Source organism: Pristis pectinata, chromosome 4 (genome assembly GCF_009764475.1).
Source record: "Pristis pectinata isolate sPriPec2 chromosome 4, sPriPec2.1.pri, whole genome shotgun sequence".
Taxonomy (NCBI): Eukaryota; Metazoa; Chordata; class Chondrichthyes; order Rhinopristiformes; family Pristidae; genus Pristis; species Pristis pectinata.
In genome coordinates, this window is record NC_067408.1 from 102056122 (window position 1) to 102079740 (window position 23619).

At 40.5% G+C, this 23619-nt stretch overlaps 1 protein-coding gene across 2 annotated transcripts in view; it reads left to right on the forward strand.

Annotated features, from left to right (window-relative positions):
* The first annotated feature begins 280 nt into the window (after positions 1-280).
* Positions 281-23619, forward strand: part of LOC127569575 (uncharacterized protein C21orf62-like) — a 44939-nt gene continuing 21600 nt past the window's right edge. The window contains exon 1 of one of the 2 annotated variants that reach the window (XM_052014338.1): positions 281-429. The gene's annotated coding sequence lies outside the window, so the exon portion shown is untranslated. Of the gene's footprint in view, positions 430-1970; positions 2005-23619 lie in introns of those variants that run through there. The other variant, XM_052014340.1, reaches the window with a different exon arrangement.

Below are 23619 nucleotides of genomic sequence, written 5' to 3' on the forward strand. Positions count from 1 at the left end.
CATGCTGATATATTTGTTATTTTTGTTCTCCTTAACCTTTTGTTCATGATTTTTAACTTAGTTTGGTAAGTAAAATTGTTATGAGTTCCGTAAACTCTGAATAAACTTCACAATATTACAAGTCTGAGACAGTGTACATTTGGAAGTTTGGAACAGATAGAATAAATTAAGGATACTTGTCATTCTGCTGTGTTAATAATTAAGTCATGGGTTTTGGGCTGTCCTTTTTCTTAAATCTGTTGCTGTGGTAACAGCTGAGGGTTATGGCCTCCACTGAGCATTGAAAAAACAAGTCCAAGATCACAAGGCACATTCCATTCACTTCCAGATTTATAAGACTGTCAAAGAGGATGGTTGGTGTGAGGCATGAGGTAATATAGCAAAAGAAACTGATTTAAACAGACTGGAGAAGACTAAATGTAATAGGGGGTAAGTAAAGCACTGTATTATCTGAATGTACTCCCTGAAGTTTAATGGTTTGGTAGCTTTATAATTCATTGGTGTAATTTTATGATCAACATTTCAGAGTTTAAATCAAAATTGTTTTCTGAAGAAGGAGAAAGTAGGGGAATTAAATGGTATATTTTGCAAGCAAAAGTAGGAAAAACATTGGAAGTAAAATTTTGAGTGGGTTATTTATGTTTCCTCTGACTTACAAAAAAAGTGTTACTGTCATCACAAATTCTAAGAGGGAAATCCTTCTGAGAGAATATAAAATTAGCAGAAACTAAGGGCAAGCAGGTTCCTTCTTGGCTCACTTGTGTTCCAGATTTTGGGAGCATTTTTCTTCCTTTTATTTGTTTCAACATCACAGTGTAGCCCAAATGGCTTGGCTCATCATGAAAATACAATGATTTACCCTCCATTCCTGTGCATACAACCATTTTATACTGTGGTTAGTGTTCTATATAAAGCAAATTGCTTGTTCCATGCTTTCTGCCAAAATATCTTGAGCTATATTGGCTTGGGTAGCCTTAGCATCATGAAAGTGTTGGTTTTAAATGTGTGATATGATGTTGTCATTCAATCAGTAGCAATCATCATTTTATTTATTAATTTCCATTAAAGTAGTGATCCTTGTATCCTACTGTGGTTAACATTTGGATATGGATGAATTTAGCAACTTACATCTGCAGTTCACTCCAGACTGCAACCTGATCCCATTTCTGGGACTTCAAGAACACATTCTATAAAATACAGTAGCTTTCACAGCAATGAATACCCACTTACCCTAAAACACAAGCTTCAGGAATGCTGACTGGAAGCCAAAAATTCTAAAATGAGCCACTATTTCCTGCCAGCTTGTTTGATTGTCTGTTCTGCAGTTGGACTCAACTCTAAACCCAGTGGCAGAGCAGTGTCATACTGAGGTGAGGAGATTGTCCACATACATCTTGTGTCTAGCCCATAGCATTATGTCAGGGAGGTTTGGTGTAGAGACAGTGCCCCCTTTCAATTGAATGAGGTTGTCAACTTTGTGGAAAATGCTCAGTGCTTGACTTACTTTATTTTAATATGCTTCTAATTTTTTTAAGTTACATTTTTTTATTTTAAATCATTTATATCTATTTTGAATAGTTTTGTTTTAAATGTGTCTGAGACATTGAAGAACTCCTAAAAGGCTTTTGACTGCTGGAGTGTTGAGAGAGGCTGGGCTCAGGATCCATTGCGCAAGGCAAACTCACCACTCAGAGCCCTCTCCATCTCAGCAGATGCTTCTCAAGTGCAGAAGCTCAGCCCATTCAGTCCATTCAGCCCTCTGCAACCAGAAAAGTACAGGTGGTGAGACTAGACAGTGGTCAGGTCCAGACTATCCCTACCCATTGAATAAGCAGAGCTGAGGTTCCCCGACAATGTAGTTCCCTGGAGCTCTTTGAAACATTCCATGGGAATACCTCGAGCTTGATGCTAATTTCCTGCAGTCAACCACTCCACTGATGTAATGAGCCTTGCTCCCCAATGTCCAGCGAGCAAAATGAGTACAGCAGATGCATGCCATTCAAGGTAAGCTGTTTCTATCACCGCACAACCACATGCGTTCCTCCTCCACACTGAAGAGCCTTTAATAAGGTACGGTTTTTTGTTCATTTTACCCCAAAACACTTACTGATCAGTCCTTAACAAATTCTGACCGTGAGGCTAACAGAGCTCCATTCTCAAGTCTTGGCTAGCAACATTGGGTCAAAGCAAGAAATTCCCAGCCCGTGTCCCAAGCCCTTGGGGAGTAATAGTGAAAATCAAAATAAAACTACAGATACTGGAAATCTGAAATAAAAACAGAAAATGCTGGAGACACTCAGTAGGTCAGGCAGCGTCTGTGTGGAAAGAGAAACAGAGTTAATGCTTCAGGTTGAAGACCCTTAATGTCCTGCTGGAGAGAGCAGACATAATGACAAACCATGGGAATCCTGTTCATAGTTAAAGACACTTTATGATCTTTCAGTAGGTCAAAGGAGGGAAAACTTTCATTCAAAAACTTCACCAGCTTGTTAGGATATAGTGAGACTTCCCCTGCTGGGGTATCTCAATCTCATAGTTTCACAGCAGTCAGCTCAGAAAAGACATTTCTTCACCAAAGAATAGTGAGTCTTTGGAATTCATGACCCAAGAGGGTTGTGGAGCCTCAGACACTGAGAATATTTAAGATAAAAATCAATAGATTTTTAGATATTACAGGATTCATGGGACATGAGATGACTGCAGGAATGTATCAAAAAAAAAGCTGAGTCCTGCCACAGACAAAACTGAATAAAAATAACCATCTCATAAAACTGATACAGCCATATGCTTGGGTTCAAATAAATAACATGAAAGAAAAGTTTTGTGGTTATGTAGATTCTTGTTTAATTATGTTTTCCAAATGCACATTTTTATATTGTACCTTTACCACAATAAACTGGTACAAGAAAAATATAAGTCAATACAATAGATCTGAAAATGAATCTAAGAATAAAGTAAGTGATTTTTGCAATTAAACTAAGGCAGTATGCTCCACAATGTTATTTTTTTATCTTTCCTGTACCACCAAATGTTTGCTAAGCTTTATGTACTGGAAACATCTCTCTTTTGCACGTGTATTCTAATGCTAACATTACATAATTATGAAAGCAAAATGTGAAAAATACAAACATTTTCAATCTTGTGAGAATGGGTTGATATTCAATGAGAAAAGAGGAAAAGACATTATAATACTAGATTTGTTGTTATCTGTTACTGACACCTGCTCATTTATTTGATAACACCACTCCCTTCAAAGTGTGTGCTGTTACATTCAGCCGTGAACTCTGAAGGCAATAACCTCGATCATTCAGAAAATATACATAAAAGCTGATGTTCATTTCAAAGAAGCTAGCTCTTTGCATTTCCTTCTATCCTCTGAGAGGTCAATCGTTTCTCAGTCCAGGTGTAAGGAAGCTGGACACATTTCCTTTCGATAACCAGTGTACTTTGCTTGATCAGCTTTCACTGGAAATCCAAGTTCACATACATATCACTGTCTCCAAGAAGAGTAAAATCTGGGATGAAACCATGGCATGGATGGTAACAAAGAATCTTACAGACCATTGTGCCTGTATCAGCTCTTTGAAACCACAGTTAGTGACAGCAAGAGATCTGTACCCAACAACACTGTACACTGGTGATTAATGGTGACAGATCTGTGCTCACCATTAATGTAATCCAATCTTATACAGTGAATGACCTGAGCACATCACTTTTGTATTCCAGCACAGTGCAGTGACATACAGTACTTCCTCCAGTGACTTACATTGACAGACTTGTATCCAACAGTACTGTACCCTGTTTTTGTTACAGACATGCCACCAGAGTGCTCTGAGGTAAGGATACTCAGTGAAAATGAAACAATGGCAGAAGCTTTTCAAGTCACCTTGGTGTGTGATGGAGGGAAACCTTTAGGTGGTGGTGTTTCCATTTCCCTACTGCTCTTGTCCCTATATAAAGTGTATTTAATGGGTTTGGGAAGTGCTCTGAAGAAAATTGGTCCTGGTTACGGCCAGAAGAGCCAAAATCATGCCACATGGGGTGAGTGTAGAGCAAGGATCCACAGATCAAGTTACTGACCTTTTCCTTGATTTAATCGTTGCATCCCACCACTAACATCAATCCTGGAGATTACTTTAAATCAACACCTTTAATCATTGCCATCACTCAAGGAGATCTGAAGGAACACATGACAAGCACCAGATTAGTTATGAAAATAAAAAGGATTTGATAACATATTTCTGCTGTTTTAAAAGATCAGACTCCAACACACTGCTCAGTAGTTTTGAATTATAACCATATTTCTTCACAGATTCTGCTCAAACATTTGTTCTTTTATTACTAAATAACCAGTTGAGTCACTACAGGAACTCCTCTCAGATATCACTTATGTGATATAATAGAACCATAGAACAATACAGCAAAATACAGGCCCTTCGGCCCACCATGTTGTGCCGACCTTCAAACCACATCTATTTTAAATTCCTCCATATGCTTATCTAACACTCTCTTGAACTTGACCAACGTATCAGCCTCCACCACCACCCCAAGCAACGCATTCCATGCACCAACCACCCTCTGGGTGAAAAACCTCCCTCTGACATCCTCCTTGAACTTCCCACCCATTATCTTAAAGCCATGCCCTCTTGTATTGAGCATTGGTGCCCTTGGAGAAGAGGCGCTGGCTGTCCACTCTATCTATTCCTCTTAATATTTTGTATACCTCTATCATGTCTCCCCTCATCCTCCTTCTCTCCAATGAGTATGAGATGTTGGAGAATTATTGGCCAATCTCACTTCTCAGAAGACTATGTTATGCATTTACCATCACTACTGTAACAGTGACATTTCATGCCCATGGCACATTCCTCAACAGAGTTGTTGTGTCATATAAAAGGGATAGAAATAATCACATTTATATACTGGATTTGACCGAGGTCTACCCTTTCTGTTTTTAAGTTTCTTACAAGAACACAGCCATTTGTTTAAAAGAAATCAATTTTTAGAAAATGTGAAAAGTTTAGATATTTAGCATGTCAAGATTAAAGCCCTTTAAAGATTTCAGTTTCTCTATGGGTGAATAGTTTTTTGTTTCATTAATGGAATGTTTGCGTCACTGTCAAAGACAAAATTTATTGCCCATATCTAACTGCCCTTGACAGTGATGTCAACATTCCATTAATGAAACATAAACTATTCACCCACGGAGATACCAAAATCTTTGGATTTTGGAAATGGTGGAGATGAGTCACCTTTTTGAACAAAGGCAGACGTTCCAGCTAAGGTACTCTTGTAACACTGTCGAAGATAGTGTTCCAGGATCTGGTTATCATGTCAAAGAGTGAGAGTCAGAATAAATCAGTAACAAGTGCAGTGCCCCAGGGATCAGTTCTTGGCCCACAATTATATACTATTTATATTAGTGACCTGGAGGAGGGGGCAGAGCATAAAATATCCAAGTTTGTCCATGCCACAAAATTAAGTGGAAGACATGTTGTGATTAGGTTAGTGTGACTCTGCAGTGGGATAGGTGAAAACTTAGCAAATTAAGTTTAATGTGGGAAAGAATAAAGTCATGCACTTTGGTAAGAGGAATCAAAAAGCAGACTATTATCTTAATGGAGAGGGAGGATAGTCATATCAAGAACGGCTAGAGAAGTTGGATCTGTATTCTTTGTAGTTTACAAGAACGAAGGGTAATATATAAAATCCAAAAGGGGCATGACAGGAAAGATGTTGAGATGTTTCCACAAGTGGGATATCCTCAAACCAGGGCATATAATTACAAGATAGGGGGACAGCCACTTAAAACAGAGGTGCATAGAAATTTCTTATCATAGAGGGTGGTGAATCTTCCTTGTCCCAAAGGGTTGTAGAGGCCAGATCACTGGAGGTATTTAAAGTGGAAGTAGATGCATTTTTAAAAGATCAGAGAAATGAGTGCTATGGGAACTGGTATAAAAGAACAGTTGAAGCCTGGGACAGATCAGCCATGACCATATGGAATGATGGGGCTAGATGACCTACTCCTGCTCCTTTCTCCTTGTGTTTTCCTGCGTTTAAATCCAGCAATGATGAAGGCATGTGATTTTCCAATTTAGGATGAAGTGCAACCTGGGGCAAGCATACTTTCATTCCCAAGCACCTACTGCCCTTGTCTTTAGTGTTACAGGTTGTGGGTTTGGGAGGTGATGTTGGAAAGTCTTCTTCTTCCACTTGGGCAGCAGATGACTTGCTTCCACATCACTTCAGCGGGTACTGAGGTGACTAATTGGACCAATTTTACCATAGGTGGGGTGAGATGTGCTCTGCAGGATGGGCATGTGGGTTGTTTGGGTGGTGGTGCCCTCCTTTTATCTTTTGCACTGGGCATCTGTGTGCTTCTCACACATAGATATGAGGTTATCAGTGCCATCCTGAATGTTTCTCCATTTTGAATTGTCATGTGACAGGGTGACCCAGGATTCACTGGAGATGTTACACCTTCTCAAGTGAGGTTTTGAGAACATCCTCGTATTTTTTTCTCTGTTCATCTGGTAATCTCTTAGCATGACAGAGCTTGGAATAGAGTTTCGGGTGTCTGATGCCAAGCACTAGAATGATATGGCCTGCCCAATGTAGCTGGTCGAGTGTAATTACAGCCTCACTGCTGGGGATGTTGGTTTTAGTTTTGCCCAGGAAGAAGATGCTCATGTTGGTTTGTTTATCCTGCCAGTGGATTTGGAGGATTTGGTAAAGACAGTATTGGCATTCCCTCTCCAGTTCCTTGAGGTGGCTACTGTAGGTAGTCCACTTCATGATGTCTACAGATGGGCAGGGATCACTGCTGCCCAGTGAACTATGAGTTTTGTGCCAGTTTTGAGCTCTTGACCTTCAAACACTGTTTTCCTCAGATGGCCAAAAAGCTTGAAGGCAATGGTGAATTTCTTCATTGATGGTGGAATAACTTGGCAAGTAACTGAAGTTCATTTTGTAGATGGTGTACACTGCAGCCACTGTGCACCAATGGTGTGTCTGTTTAGTAGGTGGATGGGGTGCCAATGAAATAGACTGCTTTGCCCTGGACGGTTTCATGAATGAAATTGGAGTTGTAGTCATCCAGGCAAGCGGAGACAATTCCATCATGTTCCTTAATTTGTACTTTGTAACTGGCTTTGGGAAATCAGCAGATTAATACTTCATCTTTGACCTGTTTATCTGCTGTATTTATGTTGGTGGTCTAGTTAAGATTCCGGTCAATGTTAACTCCTATATTATTGATGGAAAGAGACTCAGTGATAGTAATGTTGTTGATCATCGTTAGTTACACCCTCTCCTGTTGAATATGCCTAGTGCTTTGCACATGTACATCATGAATAATACTTGCCACTCAGTAGACAATGCCTCAATGTTGACCAGTGGACTGTTTTCCCTTTGGTACTCATTGACATTGATGTTCGTTTGCTTGGGTTCCTTCAGGCCATGCTTAGTCAAATGCTGTCCTGATGTCAAGGACAGTCACTCCCAATTCACCTGTTCAGCTGTTAGATCCTTATTTGGACTAGGGAATAACGAGACCTAGATCTGAGTATTCTTGGTAAAACCTGCACTGGGTATTAGTGAGCAGGTTATTGGTAAATAGGTGCCACCAGATGACGGACAACTTCCGTCAATTTGCTGATGATTGGGAAGTGACTGGGTGGGTGGTAATTAGTCAGTTTGTATTTGTTCTGCTTTTTGTAGTCAGGATATACCTGGACAACTTGCAACATTGGCGCTGATATTGGTATTTTAACAGCTAGTTCTGGAGAACAAGTCTTCAGCTCTATAGCTGAGATATTGTTTAGTCCCATGTTTTCATTACTACTATAATCACAGGGACTTGAGTCAAATTGGCTGGTTTCTGTGATGCGGGAGACCTTTGAAGGAGGTTGAGATGGATTATCTAACAATTAATTTCTGATTGAAATGCTTCAGTTTTGTTTTTGACATTTATGTAGGTATCATGTATTTAATTATATGCATGTGGCACTAATCACATCAGAATTTAAATTTAAATTTGCAGTCAATCTGGGGAAGCTGGAGTAGAGAAAAGGGCTAGAAAATCACAAACTGTCCTGCTAGCATTCTCAACATATACAGAGTTAGCAATTTTAAGCCTTGTGGTGAGCAGACCTTGTCGGGAAATTCTGGCAGTTCTATCCAAACTGCCAACATTTCCACTCACACCCTGCTCTTTGGAACCATCATAGCAACACCGCCCAAGCATGTTAGCCTGACTGCAGTAATACTGGAGAATCTGCCCGCTGAACTTGCTTTGCCAGGGAAGAGAAAGTGTAAGGTAGTTTGTATTTTTTAACTGTTTTCATTAATGTTTTTAATTACAAGTCTTTTAAGTTTGTTTAGTTTTAATAATCTTTAAAATTGCTTAATTAGTTTTTGTGCTTTTTGAGTGTTTCTGAATGTCAGAGACATTTGAAATCATTGACAGGTTTGACAGCTGGCAAAGCCCAGGTGTATATCACAGCCAACAGTCAATGTTTCTTTAAGCTGTTTTACGGGTGGTATGTTGTATTCCAACCATTGTTAAGCACTGATGTACCAACCTTTCATCCCGGAGCTTTAGTTCCTCAGTCCTGCTTCTCTGATAGGAAGGACATGGCTTGCTATATAACAGAAATATGGAAATTAGTCATAGAATTGCACAGCACAGAAATGGACCCTTTGGCCTGCAATACCCATGCCAACCCTTTTGCCCATCTACACTAATCTCATTTGTCTTCATTAGCAGCATATCTTTTTATGCCTTGCCTATTTAAGTGCCTGTCTAAATACTGCTTAAATGTAGTAATTGTATCTATTCCACTACCTCCTCTATCAGTAAGTTCCAGATATCGACTACTCTATGTGTAAAAAAATGTACCCCTCAGATTCCCTTTAAAGCTCGCTCATCTCATCTTAAACCTATGCCTCCTTGCTTTTGATACCCCTACCACGGGAAAAAGATTTTGACTGTCTACCCTATCTATGCCTCTTACAATCCTATATACTTCTATAAGGTCACACCTCAGCCTTCTTCAGCCCAGGGTAAAAAAGCCCAATCCACCCAATTTCTCCCTATAACTAAAGCCCTCCAATCCAGCCAACATCCTGGTGAATCTCTTCTGCACTCCCAAGTTCAATCCCACCCTTCCTATATTGTGGTGACCAGAACTGCACACAATATTCCAAGTGTATCTTGACCAGTATTTTGTAAAGCTGCAACATAACATTCCAACTCTTATATTCTTTGCCCTGAGCTATGAAGGCAAGCATGCCATATGCCTTCTGCACTACCCTATCAATCTGTGTTGTCTCTTTCAGGGAACTATGGACTAGAACCCTTGGGTTTCTCTGTCAACATTATTTAATGCCCTATTATTCACTGTATATGTCCTACCCCTATCTGACTTCCCAAAATGCAACAAATCACACTTGTCATGATTAAGTTCCATCCGCCAATGCTCCATTCCACTTCTGTAGCCTTAGACAACCCTCTTCACTATCCACAACACCACCAATTTTCGTGTCATCCACCTACTTACTAAACACACCTCCTACATTGGCATCCAAGCTGTCAATATATATCACAAGCAACAAGAGTTTCACCACCATTCCCTGCAGTACACCACTAGTCACAGATTTCCAATCAGCAAAATACATCCTTCCACCACTACCGATCACCAAGCCAATTTTGGATTCAATTAGCCAGTTCATCTTGGATGACATATGCCTTAACCGTTTGGGCCAGTCTACCATGTAGGACCTTGTCAAATGCCTTACTAAAGTCCAGATAGACAAAATCTACCACATTGCCTCCATCAATCTCCTTTGTTACCTCCTTGATAAACTCAATCAAATTAGTGAGGCAGAATTTCCTCCACAGAAAGCCACGCTGACTATCCCTGATCAGCCTCTGCCTCTCCAAATGTACATAAATCCCATCCCATAGAATTTTCTCCACTAATTTCCCTAGCACTGAAGTAAGGTTCACCAATCTGTAGTTACCTGTCTTACCCCTTAAATGAAGGAATACCATTAGTTATCCCCCAGTCTTCTGGCTTTGGTAACCTGTGGCTGACAATGATGCAAAAATCTCCATTAGGGCCCCAGCAATCTCCTCCTCTGTTTCCCAGAGTATTCTAGGATAGATCTCATCTGGCCCTGGGGACTTATCTACCTTTAAGGATTCCAAGACATTTAACACTTCCAACTTCTTCAAACAGATATGCTCCAAACTATCTACATATCCATCCCTGAAATTACTATTCTCCTTGGTGAAAACAGATGAGATGTATTTATTTACAACATTGTCCATATGCCCTGGCTCCACAGTTAGGCCACACATGAAATATTGTGTACACTTCTGGTCACCACACTATAGAAAGGATGCTGTGATGCTAAAAAGAGTGCAGAAACAATTCACTAGGATGTTGCCAGGACTGGAGGGCCTTATTTACAAGGAGAGACTGGAAAAGCTGGAATGATTCTCTCTAGAGCTCAGGATGCTGACAGGTGACCTTCTGGAGGGTTATAAAATTATGAGTGGCATAGATAGGGTAGACTGCCAGTGTCTTTTTCCCAGGGTAGGGTGTCTAAGGTTTATGGAGTCTATATCTAAGAAGACGTAGTTTTAAGGTGAGGGGAGAAATAGTTAAAGGAGACCTGAGGGCAAGTTTTACACAGGGAATGGTGGGTATATGGAACAAGCTGCCAGTAGTGGTGGTGGAGGCAGGTACAGTCATAGCATTTAAAAAGCATCTTGACAGTTACATGGATAGGAAAAGAATGGAGGGACTGGGGGCCAAATTCATCTGGGATTAGCATCGATGGGCATCTCGGTTGGTATAAATGAGTGAGGCTGAAGGGCCTGTTTCCGTGCTCTATGACTCTATGATTCGACACACATAGATTACCCCTGATGGTCCCTCACTACCCTCTTGATCCTAATGTATTTACAGAATGACTTGGGATTCTCTTTAATTTTACCTGGTAAGCACATTTCATGGCCTCTTTTTGCCCTCCTAATTTCTTTCTTACATACTCTCCTACATACTCTATATTCCTCAAGGGATTCTTTTGATTGTTGTTGTCTAAAATCATCATATGCTTCCTTTTTTTTCCTGATCAAACCTTCAATATCCATATCCTTTGTTATCCAAGGTTTCTTAATCTCGCCACCTTTGCCTTTCACCATTACTGGAACATACTGGCCTTCAACACTTGCTAACTCTGTTTGAAACAACTCCCATTTGTCAGATGTTGCTTTACCTGCATCCAATCTACTTTTGCCAGGTGCTCTCTCATGCTATTGAAATCAGCCTTCACCTTATATAGGAGTTTAACTTGTGGACCAACCTTACCCTTTTACATAACTACCCTGAAACTTACAGAATTGCGGTCACTGTCTCCAAAGCATTCCCCAACCTACACTTCCACCACTGCCTGGTTTCATTTCCTAAGATGAGTACAACTCCTTCACTGGTGTAGCAACATTGGTTTTGTAAACAACAAATGGGCAAATGACAGATAGTAAATCCCGAGTTCAAGTTCCCACTCTTGTCGTACTCAGCCTGACTATTATATTATTTCCCTATTCCTACTCCTCCTCAGAATATGAGATCTTTAGTTCAATGCAGATCAGTTCCAATAGGAAACCAATGAAGATTTCTGTTTTCCTACTGACTGTTAGTTGTGTGTTCAACCCATTCAAAGCTAATATTAAGAGCGATACTGGTAGTGTTCAATTGAGAAACAATCTCATTAAACTGCCCAGATTATAAATTTTTGTTATCTTTCTGTTGTAAACAGTAGTACTCCCCTCTCACCAAGTACAGGTGGAGATGAGGAGAGCAAAGAGCATGGCCATTTTCAGTCAAGACTGTTAATGTTCTAGTAGCAATCACAGGCAGACATGAAACACAGAGGCAAGACACATGTAACTACGTGATTCTTTTTTTTATTTCACAAATGGACTTCATTCATAATAAAAACTATGTACAAAAGAAGAAACAGTGCAAAACTTTTACATTCATGGTCATTACATTCAGTGGTGTTAACTTATTTTTCTAAAAATCCATAGCACCATTACTATACATGTGGCCCCCTGGGGTGATACACCCCTTCATTGTTTGAGGGGCTTCCCCACCCGACTCAGCCCCTCCATGTGCGGTAGCGGAAGGGGCCTATACTGTGGTCTTTCCCCACAGAGCCTTAGCATTGGCTGCATCAAGCTTCAGTGCATCCCTCAGCACATACTTCTGCAGCCTGGCCTGTCCCAGTCCGCAGTATTGCCTTATAGACATCGCGCTGTGCTGGAAGACCAACAAGTTTCGGGCAGACCAAAGGGCGTCTTTCACCAAGTTGATGACTTTCCAGCAGCACTTGATGTCTGTTTTGGTGTGTGCCCCTGGGAACAGCCGTAGACCAGAGAGTCCTCTGTTACGCAACTGCTGGGGATGAACAGAGACAATGACCCTTGCTTCTTTCTCCACACCTTCTTAGCAAAAGTCTGCAAAGAGATGGGTGACTTTCTCTTCCCCACCACAGCCATCTACTTGATTCATTATAGTGCATTCCAATGGCACCTTAAAGCAGTGCTAATTTGGTTGTTTGCCAGTAGTTCCTTATTTGCACTGATTTGGTTGTACTGAAGTTAGGAAGTTCCTTAAAATGGAATCACTTTATGGTGACTATGATAATCATTGTATTCAATACAGAGAGGCTTAACCATGGAAAAAATCAGTGTAAGATCTAGGTCAAAGTAGGACACAGACGTCAAGCAAACACAATGTTGCTTCAGAAACAGCAGTAATGCCAAGAGGATTGACTTTCTTGGAGTTTATCTCGAGATATTCACTTTCTCACCTCAACTGTCCCTGTAAACCAGCTGACTCTGAAAATGTGCCCCTTTCAAGAATGTGTGATCCTTTTTGAACTTCCCTATTTAAACTTCTTTGAGCAATTTAATGCACAGTGAGAGCAATTTAATCACCTTTTTATGCTATGTGTCATTAATGGTTGTGTCTTTTCACATTTTGCTGGTTTATAGACGGTGTTGTGTACAGTTAAAGTGGCATGGGATAAGTCTAGAAGCCCAAAATAGAGATCTCACTGTGACAAATAGTGAAACTGAAATGATAATTCTTGTAATATGTGGGTTGCAAATGTAGTGCCTTCTTAATGTGACAACAAGGTATTTAATTGTGAAAAAGAGCACTAAAAATGCAATGAAGTCAATAAGGAATGGATTATAAATTTGGCTTTGTCAGTGGTATCCACATGCAAGGAATTCCAAACCAGTAATTTCCCACCAGCAAAAAAAATCCCAAAGTACTCTGACACAGGAAATTCTGCAGATGCTGGATGTATCTGGAGCAATACACAAGAGGTCCTGATGAAGGGTCTCGGCCCGAAACATCGACTTTTATTTCCCTCCATGGATGCTGCCTGACCTGCTGAGTTCCTCCAGCACTTTTTGTGTATTGCTCCCAAAGTACTCTGTTGTGAGTGTCTATCAAAAAACTGACACCAACTCACATAGATGGGTAGATGTCCAAAACCTCAGAATTTAAGGTAGGCTTTAAAGAATGTCATTAAGAAGGAACGAGAGATAGAAGCACAAGAGTTTGTGTGGAGGGATTCAGGAGCTTGGGCCTCAGCAGCTGAAGGCATGGGTATTGTGGGTGGCATGATTACCAGAACTAGAGGAGAGCAAATATCAGAGGATCAGAACAAAGAAAGAGATATCAAAAATAGAAAAGGGCAAGCTTATGGGAAGCTTTCTAAACAAGAATAAGGATTTTAAAATCAAGGTTTTTCCTAAGCAGGAGCAAGTGTAGATCAGCAAACACAGGGGTGTCTGATGGATGGAATTTAAGAAGCTTTTGTAGAAATTTTCAATAATATTGTTTGCAGACAATAGAATGTGTGAGGCCAGATAAGTTTAGAGGTAACAAAAGCAAGAGCAATAGTTCCAGCAGCAGATGAGCTGAGGTGGTAGGGAGACTCAGGTCATGTCACGAAGGTTGAACTAAGTGATACTAGTGATACCACCTGAGGTCTGAAGCTGAGTTCAAGGTCAGGTGTGACTCCAGTTTCAGACATTGGCTAGGCAGAGGTGTGGAGTTGGCTTGGGGACAGAGATTGTGATGGGGACCAAAGAACAAGGTATCAGTCTTCCCTACATTTAATTTGAGGAAATTAAATGTAATGAATGTGGGAAAACAGTTTGAGAATTTAGAGCAGACAAGAAAGATGATGGTGAGGTGAAGTGAGGGGTCATTAACGTACATGCAGAACCTGAAGCCACATGTCTTTAGAAGTTGTTGAGAGACAACACGTAAAAAAGAAATGTCAGGGATAGATCCTTGGAAGATATCAGAGGTAACTGCATGAAAGGCGGATACAAGAATATAGATAAGAAAAGAAACAGGCGACTGCAGTCCCACTGAGCTGGATGACAGGAGAGAAGCACTGGATAGTGTTATGGTTAATTGTGTCAAAGGCTGCAGACTAGTTGAGAAAGTCAACGTGGTCCAGGTTACCTTTGTCATGACTACACGTGACATCATTAATGACTTTGATCAAGACTGCTTCAGTATTGTGACAGAAGTGTGAATCTGATTGCAAGGATTTCAAAGAAGGAGTTCTGTGTAAGGTGGACATGAACTGGGGAGCCTTCAGCACATTTAAGGAATGTGGTGAGGAAAGGGAGTTTGAAGATGGTGCAGTTGTTTGCAGGGAGGGGTTACAATGGGAGATTTGAAAGGAGATGTTGCCTACAGAGAGAAGTGCTAACACTCTGGGGTCAGCAAGAAAGGGTTGGTGGTCTGTAGTTTAGATGGGGTTTAGGATAAGGGTTTAGTGGACAAGATGAGTTTAGAGAGTAACCTTGGAAGAGAAACTAGAAAAAATGCAAATTTTGTCCAGAACTGGAGTGCTAACAGCACAATAGTTGACCGTATCGGACATCTAGACAGTGTAAATGTTAGTCGCACAAAGTGTTGTCTGTTCTACGTGGATAGACATATTCCCTGTTTTGAAAACATTCACCATTTTGTGTCTTCTTCTGGGTAACAGACATTTTGAAAGCCTCCCTTTATCCTGCCAGGAGCATATCATAGTATGGCAACATCATAGTAAGGCTCCCCTTGCTGGCAGGTGGAATGAGAACAAGTCCAAATTAACAGGCAATGTGAAAAACGTGCAGATGCAACAAAAGGAAATGAAAGAGGCCAAGAGAAACGCCAGCCAAATCACTACGTGGACAGCTTTAAGGAAAACAGGAAGTGCTTCCTGCTGCTCCTGCACTGTTATTGGCTTTTGTGTTCCTTTTTTAAAGTGTGTAGGCACATGATGCTGCTCAAAGCCAAAATGAGCTGTAAAACTATGACTGGGAAACACAACAACTATTCAGTTCTATTTCAGCCCGGCAATAAAGCTTTGTCCACGAAAGATTAAGAGTCTCCTATTTCCATACACTGCCTGGGCAAAAATCACCATGCAGCTCATTATCTGCATCATTTTTATATTGCAAGGATTCTACCTGCAAATTTCCTTTTGCATTTTGTGCCCTGTGTACTGTAGCAGTTTTCTTTCTCCAATTCTTAGTGCACTACTGTTGTGAGTATTGTAGGAAAAGGTTCTAAAGTTTATAATGGAGAAAAGCATTAGCTTTGGGACAATTGTGGAACTACACTAAGTATGTCTGTGCAATATGTTAACTCTCAGGAACAAGTTGGATTTTGATATTTCGGGTTTTTTTCTCCTATTCTCTTTATCTTGGGCATTTATGCCCTTCAAAGCAGTCAGGTGACCTGCTTCCAGACCATTTCGGAATCAGGAACTGCCAGGGGCACCATTCAAATAGGTAGAGTGGAATCATTAACAGGAAGGCATACAGTGTTTACAAAGGCTAATATTAGCTCTTTCTAATCATTATTCAATTAATTTTGTTTCCTGAAAATCTTTTTCCAACTCGAATAGCAATACAAAGAGCCCAATTCACATAATGTTTATAATTCATTTAAAGAATGCTAGTAATGTTGGCAAAGTCTGCATTTAATGCCCATCTCTCATAATAATCAATATATTGGACCAATGACCTCATGATATTTAGATTTAATATTGTTTTTCATTCATTCCAAAGGTTAGTTTAAACAATGCCAGAGTTTTTGAGCGGTTAAACAGCATAGGAAAGTTTTAGCCTCAGACTACATGGAACAGACATAGGGAAATGAAAGAGACAATGGTTATTAATGGAACCATTAAACATAAGACACCAGAAGCAGAGAAGCGGTTCTGCCCAGCTGTAGTTGAGCTGTGATGGACACGCAACCTAATGACCACAAGTTTAAAAACCACAACTTTGAATAATGTTCACAATAGTCAGCCCACAATGGGTAATCTTGTCAGGATACAAATCTATTCTTCGCCAGGTTGCCAATGAAGAAAAGTAGGTACATAATCTGAATCCATGAAAGAAGCAAAACATGGCATGACTGATATCATTCCAGAGTACAATCAATTGCCCAGCTTTTCAGACTAACCTTGACCGAAAACAAGCAAAAGAAGAATGGGCAGGCCATTAAGCTGCTTGTGCCTGCTCTGCCATTCAATAAGAAGGTGGCTGGTCTTTATCATATTGCCACTTTCCACAATCAGTCCAGTATCCCTTGTTCTCTTATTACCCAAAATTCTATCAACCTCTTGCTTGAATATATTCGGGGACTGAGCTTCCACTCTCCTCTTGGGTAGGGAATTCCAAAGATTCACTGCCTTCTGGGAAAAGTTTCTTCTCATCTCTGTCTGCAGTGATTGGTCTCTTATTTGAGATGGTGACCCCTGATTCTAAACACTCCAGTTAAGGGAAACCTCAACCCCATATGTACACCATCAAGTCCCATGGGAATTGTGTAGGTTTCAATGAGATCACTTTTCATTCTTCTCAATCAAGAAAGCATAAGCCCAATCTGATTGATGGGACAGGAGAGCTTGAGTTATCAGGAGAGACTGGATAGGCTGGGACTGTTTTCCCTAGAATGAAGGAGGCTGAGGGGTGACTTTATAGAGGTTTATAAAATCATGAGAGGCATAGATAAGGTGGACGGTCAATGTCTTTTTTCCAGGGTAGGGGAGTCTAAAACTGTAGGGCAAATGCTTAACATTAGAAGGCAAAGATTTAATAGAGACGTGAGGGGCAAGTTTTTCACACTGAGGGTGGTGCTTATATGGAATGAGCTGCCAGTGGAAATGGTGGAGGCAGGTACAGTTACAATGTTTAAAAGGTATTTGGACAGGTTCATTAAAAGGAAAGGTTTGGAGGGACATGGGCCAAGTGCAGGCAAATGGGACTAGCTCAGGTAGGCACTTTGGTCATCATGGACAAGTTGGGCCAAAGGGTCTGTTTAAGTGCTGTATAACTCTATGACTCTATGATCGATCTCTTCTCATACAACAAACTTGCCTTCCCAGTAATCAACCTCCCCTGCACTCCCTCTGTTGTAAGAATTTTCTTCTTAGGTTGGGAGAGCAGAGCAGTACACCATATTCCAGATGTTGCATAAGTGTAGCATTTGTCAAAGTAAGATGTTTGGTTATTTAGATGTTTAGATGTATTAGTCTCACAATACCAATAATAAACCAATACCAATACCAATCTCCTGATTTATACTGGGCCCTATATTACAGCCAGTGTTTTCTTCTCCTTGCTGTTTCTTTGCACCAACGAAACAGATTTTTCTTCTTGACTTTCTGAGGCAAGATCCTGTTCCTATTTTCCATTCTTTAATGTCAGAGCCATCTGCCTCCTTTTCCATTTTGCTTATCTTTTCCAAAAGAGGGTAAGAGCTATAAGGAGAGGTTGGACAAACTTGGGTTGTTTTCTCTAGAGTGTTGGAGGCTGAGGGGAGACCTGATATAAGTTTATAAAATTATGAGAGGCATAGATAAGATAGACAGTCAGAATCTTTTTCCCAGGATAGAAATGTCAAATACCAGAGTATATGCACTTAATGTGAAAGGGGGAAAGTTTCAAGGAGAAGTGCGAGGCAAGTTTTTTATACAGAGAGTGGTAGGTGCCTAGAATGGGCTGCCGGGGTAGTGGTGCATTCAGATACAATAGTGGTGTTTAAGAGGCTTTTGGATAGAACATAGAACATAGAAAAGTACAGCACAGGAACAGGCCCTTCAGCCCACAATGTTGTGCTGAACCAATTACATAAGTAATAAAATGGCCAACTAAACTAATCCCTTCTGCCTACACAATGTCCATATCCTACCATTCCCCTCACATTCATGTGCCTATCTAAGAGCTTCTTGAACACCCCTATCATATTTACCTCCACCACCACCCCAGGCAGCGCATTCCAGGCACCCACCACTCTCTGTGTAAAAAAACTTGCCCCGCACATTTCCTTTGAACTTATCCCCTCTCGCATTAAATGCACGCCTCTGGTATTAGACATTTCAACCCTAGGCAAAAGATACTGGCTGTCTATCTATGCCTCTCATAATCTTGTAAACCTCTGTCAGATCTCCCCTCAGCTCTGCCACTCTAGAGAGAACAACTCAAGTTTGTCCAACCTATCCACATAGCACATGCCCTCTAATCCAGGCAGCATCTTGGTAAACCTCTTCTCCACCCTCTCCAAAGCCTTGACATCCTTCCTATAATGGGGCGACCAGAACTGAATTCAATACTCCAGATGCGGCCTAACTAAAGTTTTATAAAGCTGCAGCATAACTTCCTGACTCTTGAACTCAGTGCCTCGACTAATGAAGGTAGGCATGGCATATGCCTTCTTGACTGCCCTGTCAACCTGTGTAGCTACTTTCAGGTAGCTATGAAGTTGACCCCAAGATCCCTCTGCTCAACACTCTTAAGGGTCTTGCTATTAACAGTGTACTGTCTTGTTACATTTGATCTCCCAAGATGCAACACTTCACATTTGTCTGGGTTGAACTCCATCTGCCATTTCTCTGCCCATATCTGCAACTGATCTAGTTCCCACTGTATTCTTTGCCAGTCTCCTATGCTATCCACAACACCACAAATCTTTGTATCATTTGCAAACTTACTAACCCACCCATCTACATATTCATCCATATTATATATATACCACTAGTCACAGACCTCCAGCTAGAGTAGGTCCCATCAACCGCTACCCTCTGTCTTCTATGGGCAAGCCAGTTCTAAATCCAAACGGCCAATTCACCATGGATCCCATGCATCTTAATCTTCTGGGTGAGCTTCCCATGAGGGGCCTTGTCAAACGCCTCACTGAAATCCAGGTAGACAACATCCACAGCTCTACCTTCATCAATCACCCTCATCACCTTGTCAAAAAACTCAGTCAGGTTAGTAAGGCACAACTTGCCCTGCACAAAGCCATGCTGACTGTCCCTAATTAGGCTATGGTTTTCCAAATGCTCATAAATCCTCTCCCTAAGAATCCTCTCCAGTAACTTCCCTACCACTGATGTGAGGCTCACCGGTCTATAGTTACCAGGATTATCCCTGTTTCCCTTCTTGAGTAGTGGAACAACATTAGCTACTCACCAGTCCTCTGGAACCTCACCCGTGGCTAGAAAGATATTGGTCAAGGGCCCAGCAATTTCATCTCTTGCCTCTCTCAATAACCTGGGGTATATCCCATCAGGCCCTGGGGACTTATCCACCTTAATGCTCTTTAAGAGACCCAACACTACCTCCTCCTTTATCCCGAAATGCCCTAGCATATTAGTATACTCCACACTGATCTCCCTAACCTCCACATCCTTCTCCTTGATAAATACTGATGCAAAGTACTCATTAAAGACCTCACCCACATCCTCCACTTCCAGCACATGTTCCCTCCTTCATCCTTGAGTGGTCCTATACTCTCCCTAGTTATCCTCTTGCTCTTGATGTATGTATAGAATGCCTTGGGACTCTCTTTAATCCTATTTGCCAAGGACTTTTCATGGCCACTCCTGGCTTTCCTAATACCATTCCTGAGTTCCTTTAGGGCTTCTTTGTAATCCTTAAGTGCTCTGTTTGATCCTAGCTTCCTAATCTTTACATACTTTTCCTTTTTCTTCTTGACTAAATTCACCATTTCTCTTGAGATCCAATGTTCTCTTACCTTGCCTTCCTTGTCCTTCCTTCTTACTGGAACATACCTGTCCTGTACTCTGTGCAGTTGGTCTTTAAACACCCTCCACATGTCAGATGTGTACTTGCCCAAAAACAGCTGTTCCCAGTTAATTTTCCCTAGTTCCTGCCTAATGCTCTCGTAACTTGTCCTGCTCCAATTTAATACTCTCCCGCAAGGTCCATACTTATCCTTATCTATAGCTATCTTAAAACTTAAGGAGTTGTGGTTACTGTTCCTTAACTGTTCTCCCACTGAAAGGTCAGTCACCTGGCTAGGGTCCTTACCCAACACCGGGTCCAGTATAGCCCCTCCTCTCGTTGGACTATCTACATATTGATTTAAGAAACCCTCCTGGATGCACCTAACAAATTCTGCACTGTCTAAACCTCTTACACTAAGGAGGTCCCAATTTATATTAGGGAATAATTTGGCCTGTTCCTGTGTTGACCGTTCAATCTTCTATGTTCCCAAATTTAATCATTTTGCATCATCTCTATAATAACTATTAGCTTATTTGATTTATTTCAATTTGGGCCACTAATTACCCTATCTTGTTATGAATGCTGTGTGCATTCAGGTAAAGAGCCTTCAATTTTGTCTCTTCTCCATTTTTTCCTGTTCGACTTTGTATGCACTGTCCCTTCCTGATCAAAGGCTGCGATAAGTGCAGTTGTGAAATCCTAGAGTGAAGACATACCCAAAACGAAATAAACAAACCCGTAAATAAAGTGTTAGTAAACATAATCACTGTTGTTTCAACACCTGTGTTCTCTTAATTAAACACTGTCGGACACACAAGACTGCACATTTGGTACTGGAAGAATTTATCTTCAAAGTTCTCCTCCACATTCCAAGGAAGTACTGCTTTCAGTGATGTTTACATATGGCAAATGTAGCCCATACAAACTCCTTAAACTCCCCACAGTGATCTGTAAGTAAGATAAAATGCAAACAACATTGACTAAGGCCTTGAAATTGGGCATTTTAATTATGTTTTTGATGAACACAATGTAAAAGTTTCTCCTATTGAAAATCTACATTGTTGGGGTTTTGCACTAACAAATGAGGCTCAACATGTATTTCCAATCTGTTATCTGACAGCTCAGGCTCTGTTGTTCTGCTAATCAACCTCACACTTTTCTATCATGGTATCATGAAATATCTCAAGGACTTTTACAAGTGCTGGTGAAGTACCTTGTGAATTATTATGATCAAAAAATTATGGAGGTTTGGGAAGTGACCGAAGACAGAGTTGAATATTAAGATTTTAAGTCTTTTGAAAATGGGAGTTATGGTAAAGGAAGAATGTTTCTAAGTACAGGTTCAAAGTGGCCAATTACTCTGCCTCCATTGAAGGAAGCATGGAAAGTCTGGTAAAATCCCATCCAAGTGAAAATGTCCTTTATAATGTTTTGGTCCTTTCAACTGATGCACTCAAAATAGAACAACTCGTGCCATGATACATAAAGAGGCACGTGAACTTCTATTATACTTATACTGGAACATTGCTGAAATCAGAGGAACCAACAATTTTTCAACTTTTGCTTTCAATTAAGAATAAAATTAAGTTATGAGTTCCTGCAAATGCTGTCTGTTTCAAAATAAGACAGTTCTTTATGTTTTAATTTAAAAATAAACATATTTTCTTTTAAACAATGGCATTGCTCATTACTTAACCAGGGCTGAAACTTTACCATGATATCTATCAATGACTGCACATTCTCACTCTACCACTGTTTGTAAAGAAGACTTTCCACATAACATTATGGGCTAGATATTAAAGAATGTCACTTTGTAATTCAATCACTCTGTTTTGCTTGCTCACCGACAATAACAATCTCAGTTGGTGCAGTCTCACCCACTGTACCACACTGAGTGTTGTTTTAAATTAACCTTCAACGTATTGATCAGATATCCACAACAGTATTACTCCAAAACTGTTAACATTACTTTCAATCCAAATCATTGTTCAACAAATGTCAGTGATTTACTTAAATCTCTAAAATGTCTATCAATAATATTTTGATCTGTGCTATTTTTTCTGTGCACATCCTTTAGATTGAGGAGAGTTCAAAAGAGTAGGTGGAAGTTGTGATTTTAGGGACTTCAGTAACCCCAGATGAATGATGAGGAATATGCATGTAAAATTGCAGCTGAAGAAGCAAACCACTTTCAGGTTTTCTCTCTAGCTGTTTGCAGATTTAGCTCTCATTCTGTGCTTGTTGATTAAATTTGCAGGGTGTCAACTCATACTGAGCATTTCCTTTCAAGTTTACCTCAGTAAGTGCTGGAGTTCATGCTTTAACTTGTTCTTGTGCAATTACAAAATTCTGCTAATTCCTACAAATAGTCCTCTGAGGCTTTATTTTCAATAACTTTCTTTTACGTGGGTTAAGGTTTAAAAGCAAATCTCTGAAGGCTATGTAACTATTTCATCCTGTTCGGAATCTATAAAAATCCTTTAAGTTACTCATTCTGGGAACTATAAAGTATTGGCTTGAATAGGTAAGCTTGTAGTTCTTTCAAGTTCAATTTTCCTGTCAGCACTTTGTTCCAATCAATCCCTCGTCCTCTCTACCACTGTGTTCCAATTCTTGTTTCTAGATGAGCTCCAGCCCTGACCTCTATATTGTGTGCCTCCCACCAAACTATGTTCAATGCTTCAGGCTCCCAGCTGCCCGCACTCCTTCATCTAAATATCCCTGACTGTGTTCCATTCCATTCCCCAATGCCTTCTCCCACTGGTTTACATTCCCTCTTCCCATAACTGTGTTTATATCCCTGTCATGGACGGGATGGGCTAAATATCACAAGGGTGTTTCATACCAGCCCCAAAGCAACCTCATGAGAGATCAGCTGCAATCATGGAATTTTTTTAATGTATGGGAACTAAAACACATTACTTTAAAAATTGGATTTCCATTCAAGAAGGGAAATTAAGTAGATCCAGAGGTAAAAAGCTATCACCATGGCAATAACAATATTCCACAAACAACATATTTTATTGACAGAAAGCGAACAGAACAGAAAGACCAGCACGCACTGAACCAGCAAAAGCTGAGTTTGGTTTTTGAACAGATAACTGAAACACCAGAGTAATTCAATGGAGGCACAAGAGACTGCAGATTCGGGAATCTAAAGCAACAAACAAGCTGCTGGAGGAACTCATTGAGTCAACCAGCATCGTTGGGGGGAAGGGATTTGTTGATGTTTAGGGTCAAAACTCTAAATCAGGACTCTGTTTCTAAACCAGAGTAGTTTGTACTCAGTCATTCAAAATGGTAAATCTATTTACTTTGGATCCAATAACAGGGTGAAACCATAGTCTCTAATTATATTTACACCCTTGATTTATCTTACTTCTTCAATTTTCAGGATATGAAAATAGCTGGCAAGGCCAACATTTATTGCCCATTCCTCATTGCCTTTGAGATGGTGGTGGTGCTGCCTTGAATTGTTGTGG